The sequence below is a fragment of the Acinonyx jubatus genome, chromosome B1, assembly GCF_027475565.1.
Source record: "Acinonyx jubatus isolate Ajub_Pintada_27869175 chromosome B1, VMU_Ajub_asm_v1.0, whole genome shotgun sequence".
NCBI lineage: Eukaryota > Metazoa > Chordata > Mammalia > Carnivora > Felidae > Acinonyx > Acinonyx jubatus.
The window spans coordinates 51,673,965-51,684,543 of NC_069382.1; positions in this window are offsets into that span (position 1 = coordinate 51,673,965).

Below are 10,579 nucleotides of genomic sequence, written 5' to 3' on the forward strand. Positions count from 1 at the left end.
ATAATGGAGCTCATAAAAGGAAGCCCACATGGGGGTGACACGCAGATAAATATGATAAATCTCTCATCGTAACAGGAGTGCTCCGTACTTTGCACTGTCTCATTTGTATGATGTTTTCAATGGGTGCCATTATAGAGCTAGAAATCACTTTTGAAATAAAAAAGAGATAAACAAGTACTACCAGAGTAGAATTTGACCCTTCCTACCACATCTGGGAATGCTTCATGGGGAAAGGAACACAGCACATAACTTACTTGTTTATTCTCCCCCCCCCCCCCCCCCCCCCCCCCCCGCCGCCCTCACTGGATCTTAACTCCGTGAGGACAAGCATTTTTGCCTATAGTTAAAAAGAAAGCCACAGGGCCACAGTGGAGTCATTTGCCCCAAGGACAGCAAACCAAGACTTAACTGCAGGTTCCACCTACCCAAGAGTGGAATTTTAAACTAATCTATCTGGAATTTCTGGTCAGCATCAATGAGGTCATCTGTCCCACGGGCCCTTTCCATGCCCCCTCCCCTCCCCTGGGAAGATGACATTACCCACCTAATAAGACCCCCTGCCCGCTGTCTGAGGGAAGGCAGCGGTGCCTGGAACGGTCTTCTTTTGCTATAATTTTTTGCCCCAACCTCTTTCCCACAAAAACTTTCCATTTTGTACAGCTCCTTGGAGTCCTCCTTACTTGCTACATGGGGGGTGCTGGTCAATTCACAAATTGCTTAATAAAGCCAATTAGATCTTTACATTAACTTGGTTGAATTTTGCTGTTTAATGCTATGTTGTTCTTTCTGCATCCCCAGCATGTCACAGAGTGCCTGGCACCTGGTACAGAATCAATAAATATTTACTGAGTGACTGTATCAGTGAATGAAGTGGGCCTTGAATCTTAATCTGCCAGGTTTGAGGTCAGAGGCTCAGGGAATACCCCTCAGAGCTTATAAGGGCCTGGGCCTGTATAGGCAGAAGCCATTCGCCTGCTGAACCTCTGGGAAAGAGGCCTAGGTATATACTCAAAAGACATGAAAACATATGTCTTCACAAAAATTTGTGCTCCGTGTTGATTGCAGCATTATATACAGTAGTCAAAAGATGGAAAAATCCAGTGTCCATCCACTGATGAGCAAAATGTCATACACACATACAATGGAACATTTTTCATTCACAAAAAGGAATGAAACACTTGTGTATGCTACAACATGAATAAACTTTCAAAACATTTATGCTAAGTGAAAGAAACCAGTCACAAAGGCCACATAGTTATTAATTCTATTTATATGAAATGTCCAGAATAGGCCACTCTATATATAGAGTAGACAGATTCGTGATTGAGGCTGAAATAGGAGATTTGGGGGTGAAAGATAAAAGATACAGGATTTCTTTTCAGAGCGATAAAAGTGTTCTAAAATTGATTGTGATGATGGTTTTATACTTTTATTTATTATGTTTATCTATTTATAGATAGTATTTATACATTTTTAAGTTTATTTATTTTGAGAAAGAGAGAGAGTGGAGGAGGGACAGAGGGAGAGAGAGAGAAAGAGACAGAGAGAGAGAGAATCTGAAGCAGGCTCTACACTGTCAGTGTGGAGCCCAATATGGGGTTCAAGCTCATGAACCGTGAAATCATGACCTGAGACGAAATCAAGAGTTGGACGTTTAACCGACTGAGCCACCCAGGTGCCCCTATTTATATTATTATATTATTATAGTAAATAATATATTTATAAATATATGTTATTTATAAATATATGTTATATAAATTATGTTATATATAAATACAAATTTACATTTATATTTATAATATCTTATAAAATTATATATAAGCTATTGAATTGTACCCTTCAAATGGATAAATATTATAGTATGTCACTTATATCTCAATACACCTATTACCAAATAAAAGAAAATTGAGGAGAGAAGTACAGGAAAAGGCTAAGGTAGCAATAATTTATTTTTTCTTTTTGGGGCTGCCCTTTTTTTTTTAAAAACTATTCTTTTTTTTAATAATTTCTTTTTTTTAATTTTTTTTTATTTATTTTTGAGACAGAGAGATACAGAGCATGAGTGGGGAAGGGGCAGAGAGAGAGAGGGAGACACAGAATCTGAAACAGGCTCCAGGCTCTGAGCTGTCAGCACAGAGCCCGACGCGGGGCTCGAACTCACAGACCGTGAGATCGTGACCTGAGCTGAAGTCGGACGCTTAACCGACTGAGCCACCCAGGCGCCCCTATTCTTTTTTTTAATGTTGTTTATTTTTGAGAGCGAGCAGGGGAGGGGCAGAGAGAGGGGTACAGAGGATCCAAAGCGGGATCTGCGCTGCCAGTGCAGAGCCCAATGTGGGGCTCGAACTCACGATCCGTGAGATCATGCCCTGAGCTAAAGTTAGAAGCTTAACCAACTGAGCCATCCAGGTGCCACCCCCTTCTAAAAAATGTTTTTATTTATTTCTTTATTTTGAGGGTGGGAAGGGGCAGAGAGAGAAGGAGAGAGACTCCCAAACAAGGCCTGTGCTGACATGGGGATCTATCTCACAAACTGTGACATCATGACCAGATCTGAGATCAAGAGTTAGATGCTTTAGGGGCGCCTGGGTGGCTCAGTCGGTTAAGCGTCCGACTTCAGCTCAGGTCTCGATCTCGCGGTCCGTGAGTTCGAGCCGCGTGGGGCTCTGTGCTGACAGCTCAGAGCCTGGAGCCTGTTTCAGATTCTGTGTCTCCCTCTCTCCGACCCTCCCCCGTTCATGCTCTGTCTCTCTCTGTCTCAAAAATAAATAAACGTTAAAAAAAAAAATTTAAAAAAAAAAGAGTTAGATGCTTTAAGGGCACATGTACCCCAGTGTTTATAGCGGCACTTTCAACAATAGCCAAATTATGGAAAGAACCTAAATGTCCATCAACTGACGAATGGATGAAGAAGATGTGGTTTGTATGTACAATGGAATACTACTTAGCAACGAGAAAGAATGAACTCTGGCCATTTGCAGCAACGTGGATGGAACTGGAGGGTATTATGCTGAGTGAAGTAAGTCAGAGGACAGATAGCATATGTTTTCACTCGTGTGTTCATCTTGAGAAATTTAACAGAAGACCATGGGGGAGGGGAAGGGGAAACAAATAGTTACAAACAGAGAGGGAGGGAGGCAAACCACAAGAGACTCTTAAATACAGAGAACAACCTGATAGGAGGGGGATGGGGAGAGAGGGGAAAATGAGAGATGGGCACAGAGGAGGGCACTTGGGATGAGCACTGAGTATTGTATGTAAGCCAATTTAATGATAAATTATATTCATAAAAAAAAAAAGAGTTGGATGCTTAACTGAGCGACGAAGGTGCCCCCTTTGGGCTGTCTTTTAAGAAGTCCTTTTTCTGAAGAAATGCCTGATTTATTTTCATTTTATTTGTAAGTGCTTGTAAATTTGTTTTCCTCTGGCTTCTCTCTGCCGGCTTCTAAATCCCCGGGGAGTTAGACTCTGTAGTGGAAAGATTTTTCACCCATGGTCTGTTGCTATTCAGTGGGTGCTTTAGTAGTTGGCAATGGTTTCCGGTGGTATTTCAAGCAGAAAGAGTTAGGGTTCCCCAGAAGAAGAAGGACAGACATAGCTCTCTTGACATAAGATAAATCATTTTAGGCCTCCAGCTGTCTTGTGAAAGAATGTAAGAACAAACAGCCACTGGCAGGTCAGCAGGTAGCCTAATCATATTCAGAAGTGAAAATTGACCTGACACACACTGAGCACTGGTGAGTTATCTTCACAGGATCTAAACCCCTATGAGCACTCAAATACTAGACCAGCTGGAGTCAGAGAACTGATAATGCTGACCCTTGCTGTCCCTCGTGATTTTGACATGGACTCCTTCGCTTTAAGATGACCTTTGGCCCAGCCTCATGCTGTATTCCCATTACACAAACCCGTTTGTGAATATGTATGCACCCTTAGCTTAAAACTTCCCCAGGTCTGGGGGTGTCTGGGTGTTTCAGTCGGTCAAGCCTCTGACTTCGGCTCAAGTCATGATCTTGAGGTTTGTGCGTTCAAGCCCTGCATCGGACTCTGTGCTGACAGCTCGGAGCCTGGAGGCTGCTTCAGATTCTGTGTCTCCCTCTCTCTCTCTGCCCTCCCCCGCTCATGCTCTGTCTCTCACTCTCTCTCTCTCTCTCAGAAAGAAATAAACATTAAAAAAATTAAAAAAAAACAAAAAACAAACCACTTCCCCAGAACTGTTGTTCGAGCAGACACTGATTTGGGAAAGATCCTAGGTGTTCTTCTGTATTTGTTGCAAGCAAGACCCTTCCTTTTCCTATTCTTTGGCTTGGTTGTGACTTGAGTCCCAAAATCCACCAAGGGGAGAAACCAGGTTTGGGTAACAATTTTAGCAGTGGTCATGGTCTCAGTTCCTTCTCCCAGGTGTTGGCTCAACAGTGATGAGTGAATCCCCTCCCTATCTTTCCTTTCCTCCCAGTTAGTGCTCAAACCTGTTAGTTCAAATTCGCCTGCAGGCTTAGAGTTGCAAGGGTCTTCCAAGATCAGACCAACCTTCCTGCCCAAATGGACTTAAAAGGAGAGCAGCTGGACAAGAAGGTCATAGGCCCAAGGCAAAAGTGTGACAGCATGGAAGTCTTTTCACAATCCCCAAAGGAATAGGATCATATTTAACACAATAGAACAAGTTAACTTTCTTTTTAACCATCTATTTGGCCAAAGACCAGAGGAAAGGAGAATAGAAAACAGTTAATTGTCTATTCTGTAGTACACTCTATTATATAATACATGCCTTTTAAAGAATATTCTCAACCACCGCGTGATGAAAGGAACAGTTTTTACAGATGAAGAAAAAGGGACTCAAAGACAACTTGAGACAATTTATTGGGAGCAGAGCAGCGTTTATAACAGCACTTTGTGAACCCGCAGACTCAGCCTTTCTCCTGCTTCAACAGGCAATAAGAGAGGCCACAACTCACACACCTGTGAGCCACAGAGTCTGTGATGGGATTTTAGGAAGGGACAAAGAGTGGCTTTTTTACTGGCCAAGGTACTGTGTCCTTAGGAGATTGCTGCTAAAATGCAAATAGGTAACCTGTAGAAATAAGTGCCCAGGATCCCATGGCACACTTTCTGCTAAGAATTACTCCCTTTACTGGGTCTGCTGGGGAACTTCCTTCCCCAGCCAGCTTCAGGCTCTAGTCCCTACTAAGACCACTTGGAAGGCACTGCCTTCCCTCAAGATCCCCACGCTTCAGCATTCTGTCTCAGAGGTGGGGGTCTCAACACAGAGCAGGTGCAGCAGAAGCTGAGGCTGTCTTGTTGAGAATTTCACCATAGTGTGGATTCTCACGGGCAGTCTGGCGGGTTATGGAGAGGGTTCTGTCAGTCCTTCAGCTCCAGGTCTGTGATTCTACAGCCCCTGCATCAATCCTTTCCTCTGGGAGGTGGAAGACGTTTGGAATCTGCCATGTATGACTTTAGATAAGTGACTCAGAGCCTCTGACCCTCAGATTCTTCATCTGGCTAATGAAGATATTTATATTTACCTCATACCATTGTGGGGACTGGATGGACAGGGCTCCATGCATTCCATTTCCTCTCCATTTGTATCCCAAATCCCAGCAATGACATATTTCCTCAAAACTGGAAGCTCCCCAGGGACATAATCGGCTCCCACTGGGTCAACCAGTCCATTTTGGAGGATATTATATAAGCAAGGCAGAACTTTAACTGGGATTAGAGCTGCAACCAGAACCCTGTAACCCCAGAGGTTCCTTCTGCCAGAGGCTTAGGGATGTAGAAAAGACCTTCGGAAGGTCTCTCTAGGCCCCTTATTCTTCCTTCAGGCCTTTTATGAGCCTGAGAGCTTTATTTCCTAAGACCTCTAGCAGGTGGAAGGAAGTGAGTGTTTGGAGAAAGATTTCTCTCCCCCCTTATTCAGGGCCAGAAGCATCAGCTTCCAACGTGAACCGGAATCCTCTGAGCTTCCTGATGGGCTCTGACTAATGGGAAAAGGTTGACAAACACTCCTTTGCACAGGAGTCTCCCTTTTCAACACCTTCTTGTTTCTAACGAAGCTGGGAAAAAAAAAAAAAAAGAGCCAGAAAAACCTGGGTTTGAAGCCCAGTTCTGCAATTATTCCACTTCTCTCAGCCTCTGAATAAGTTGCTATGAGGAGTAAATTTAAATTAGATCCTGTACAGTGCACCAACCCCAGCGTCCACTGACACATGCTTAGGGATGGCAAGCCCCTCCCATTTCCTAATGTCCAGAGCCAGATATATAGGAAGGTCTAGTTTTCTTAAAAACACTGACAACACCAAATGTTGGCAAGGACGCGGAGCAATGGGGTAATTGGACATCGTTAGTGGGAAAGTAAAAGGGTGCAGGCACCTTGGTTTAAGAAACACTCTGACACTTTTTTTTTTTTAATTTTTTTTCAACTTTTTTTTATTTATTTTTGGGACAGAGAGAGACAGAGCATGAACGGGGGAGGGGCAGAGAGAGAGGGAGACACAGAATCGGAAACAGGCTCCAGGCTCCGAGCCATCAGCCCAGAGCCTGACGCGGGGCTCGAACTCATGGACCGCGAGATCGTGACCTGGCTGAAGTCGGACGCTTAACCGACTGCGCCACCCAGGCACCCCTGACACTTTTTTTTTTTAAACAAAACTAAACACGCCCTAACCCTATGACCCGATGATTCCATTTTTATGTATTTACTCAAGAGAAATGAAGATACGTGGCCACAAAAATGCTCATACAAGAGTGTTTATAGTGGTTTTATTCATAATAGGCCCAAACTGGAACCAGACCAAGTGTGCATCTGTAGGAGAATGAATCAACAAGCCCCAGTATATTTAACCATACTTCCCAAGCAGAAAAAGAGGTCAACTTATTGTTACACTCAACCAACCACAGGATCAGTCTTGAAAGCATTATGCTGACTGAAAGAACCTGTAAGCAAAAGAATGCATACTGTATGATTCCTTTCAAATGAAGTTCTAAGGCAAGCAAAACTAATCTATAGTGGAATGAAAGTTACAGTAGTTGCCTCTGGGGATAGTGAGAGTGGAATTGACTGAGAAGAGGCTTGACCACTTTCTGGAGTGATGGTTATGTTCTACAGCTTGAGAGGGGTTTGGGTCACACAGGTGTGTGAGCAAGACTGATGCCATCTTGGACAAATCTGCCACCTTCTTGACCTTGAAACCTTCTCGAGTTCAACCTGCCCTCCCCCCATTTTTTCTTTTTGTTTAACCACACCCTTAAGCACACCCTCAAGCACACCGTCAGGGCATAATATCCATTTTCTTCCCTGGAGAGAAGACTGTGACGCACACCTATTCCTAAACATTCTCTTTTTGAGTGGTCCCCCAGGAAGGGCTCCCAGCTTCTAAGGGCTATAAAAAGTAGATTTTCAGGGAGGTGGGATTGCAGAAGTCTACTAGTCTTGCATCCACGCAAGACATGTGTCTTTCCTAAGTTCCCTAAACAGATCATTTCTTGCCTCAATAAATTTGTCAGCCTTTTTCTTTGGTCACGGGGATCCTTTGGCCTTTGGAAGTCTTTTTTGAATATACTTCCTTTTCACAGAACAGCAGATGTATATCCTTGTCAACACTGGGGGAATGTACACTTCAACTTTGTGAGTTTCCTCATTGTTGATACATTTTACATGAAAAGAAACCACTGAAAACAAATACTGGATTCTGGTTAGTGATGTAGATACTGAAAGGGAAGTTACAGATACCTGCAACTTACTTTGAAATGCATTAGGATGATGGAAGGATGGAGAAATTGAAGGAGGGGAGCAAAAATGGATAAATGTGCATGAATGCAGTAAAATATTAATGGTAGTATACTGGGTATACATATCAGTGTTCATCATAAAATTCACCGTAAAATTCTTCCAGTTTTGTTGTTTTTGAAATTTTTCTTAATATCACATTGGAATAAAGTTCTGGTCTTAGAACTATATGAACCAAAACATAATCTAAGTTGAAAACAACTCCACAAAAACTATACTTAAACGATGGGTTCAAATACATCTTTTTTTTTTTTTCTTTGCACACACAATCCCTGGTGTTTCTTTTTGTGTCCTAATCTCCTTTCCTTACAAGGACAACAGTCACGTTGTATTAGGCCCGCCCCTAATAGAATCATTTAACATAATCACCTCTTTAAAGGCCCTGTCTCCAAACACAGTCACATTCTGAGGTCCTGGGCGTTAGGACTTCAACATAGGAATTTTGGAGGGATACAGCCTGTAACACTGTCGTAGTGTACAGGGCTGCTTTGGACTTTCCCAGAAGAGTCCCCAGAGAAAAACCTGGGGACATTCTGGACTGTATGTGTAGTGAGCAGAAAGCAATGAGGGAGCAAAGGCCAGTCATTCTCAACAAATGTTAATTGACAGTCTCTTAAGGGACAGGGGCTACGCTGGCTCCTGAAAGTTAAAAGGAAACTTTGCTGTAGAGCATAGTGGATTAGGTTGCACGAGTGTTGGTAATCAGAATAAATTTCCTTGAAGACAAATGCCACAGTGAATGAGCTTTCCTATATTCCTTTTAAAAGTATCATATGATTTCACTCATATGTAGAATTTAAGAAACAAAGCATGGGAACTTAGGGGAAGGGAAGGAAAAATAAGATAAAAAGAAAGGGAGCAAACCATGAGAGGCTTTTAAACCCAGAGAACAAACAGAAGGTTGCTGGAGGGGTGTTGGCTGGGGGGATGGGCTAAATGGGCAAGGGATATTAAGGAGGGCACTTGTTGGGATGAGCACTGGGTGTTATATGTAAGTGATGAATCACTAAATTCTACTTCTGAAATCATTATTACACTATGTGTTAATTAACCTGGATTTAAATAAAATTTAAATATTAAAAAAAAGTATCTTTGTGTTGTTTCCTGGTTTACAATCAGAGGTGGTATTCAGGTTTTTACATTACAAACAAGTATCTTCATCATTTTTATATAAAATACTGGTTTAGTTACCTTGGTGTTTAGAATTCACCTTATATAATTAGAATTCACATGAGGTAATATGAGCTTCTATAACAAATAGACCTATCCCAACAGCAGTTAATTTCTTTCTTTCTTTCTTTCTTTCTTTCTTTCTTTCTTTCTTTCTTCCTTCCTTCCTTCCTTCCTTCCTTCCTTCCTTCCTTCCTTCCTTCCTTCCCTCCTTTCTTTTTCTTTCTTTCTTTTTCTTTTTTCTCTTTCTTCCTTCTTTCATTCTTTCCTTCCTTCCTTCCTTTCTTTCTTTTTCTTTCTTTCTTTCTTTTTCTTTTTTCTCTTTCTTCCTTCTTTCATTCTTTTCTTTCTTTCTTTCTTTCTTTCTTTCTTTCTTTCTTTCTTTCTTCCTCTTTCTCTCTTTCTCTTTCTTCCCCTTTCTTCCCCTTCTTCTTCTTCTTCTTCTTCTTCTTCTTCTTCTTCTTCTAACATTAGTTCATCTCCTATTACAGTTGGAGACCAGTGAGGGTTGGTTGGGGGAAGGTGCTCTCCTTCATGATGTCACTGAGGGACCCAGGCTGCTCCCTTCTTGTCACAGGGCCATCTCCTACACATGGACTCTGAGTTCCCTGCCAAAGGAAAGGGAGAAAATGGTGGAAATGTCCATGTCCTCTACACCACCCTGGCTTATGAGCAGTATACAATGCTTTCACTTACATTCCACTGAGGAGAACTCTCCTGGTACCAGGGCTGGGAAACATGGTTTAGCTGTGTGCCCAGGAAGAAGAAATGGTTTCGGTGAGCTCCGGGTAGTCTCTGCCATGAATTCATAATCCTGGTCCCACCACTTCCCAGTTGGTGGCCTTGGCCTTGGACAAGTTTATTCAATTCTCTAGGTTCCTTTTCCCTCATCTGTAGAATGGCAGTGATGATAGAGGTGATCTCAGGGTTGTTAGGAGATCAAGGGAATGTCTTAGTCAGCTTGAGCTGCCGTAACAAAACACGATAGACAGGGTGGCTTAAAGAACAGGACTTTGCTTCTCACAGTTCTGGAGGCTGAAAGTCCAAGCTCAAGGTGCCTGCAGGGTTGGCGTCTGGTGAGGGCTTTCTCAGTGCGTTGCAAATGCTTTTGCCTTCTTGCTGTGTCCTCACATGGCCTTTCCTCCATGAGGACAGGTGGAGAGAGACAGGAGGCAACCTCACTAGTGTCTCTTCTTATTTCATGAGTGACCTCATCTAAAGCTAATTACTTCCCAAAGGCTCCATCTGCAAATACTGTGCCATTGGGGATTAGGGCTTCAACGTATGAAATTTGGGGGGACACAATTCCATCCATGGCAGGGAGTTAGTACCTGTACAGCATTGAGTGCCCAGCACAGAGCAAGCTCAGTAAACAGCCTGCTCCAAATCAAAGCACTGGCAATACACGTAAGCATGTTTGCACTCATATGGCTTCTTACAGTTTACAACATATTCTCACCCTCAACGTTTTCTACTTGGAGCCTCTTAGCAGCCCTGTGAGGTAGGCTTTTTCCGGATGACAAAACCAAGGAAAGGCTGGGCGATTTTCCAAAGTCACATGCACGTAAGCAGCTAAGCCTCCTGACTCAGTCCAGTGTTCTTCCTGTCTCGTTTTCTGAG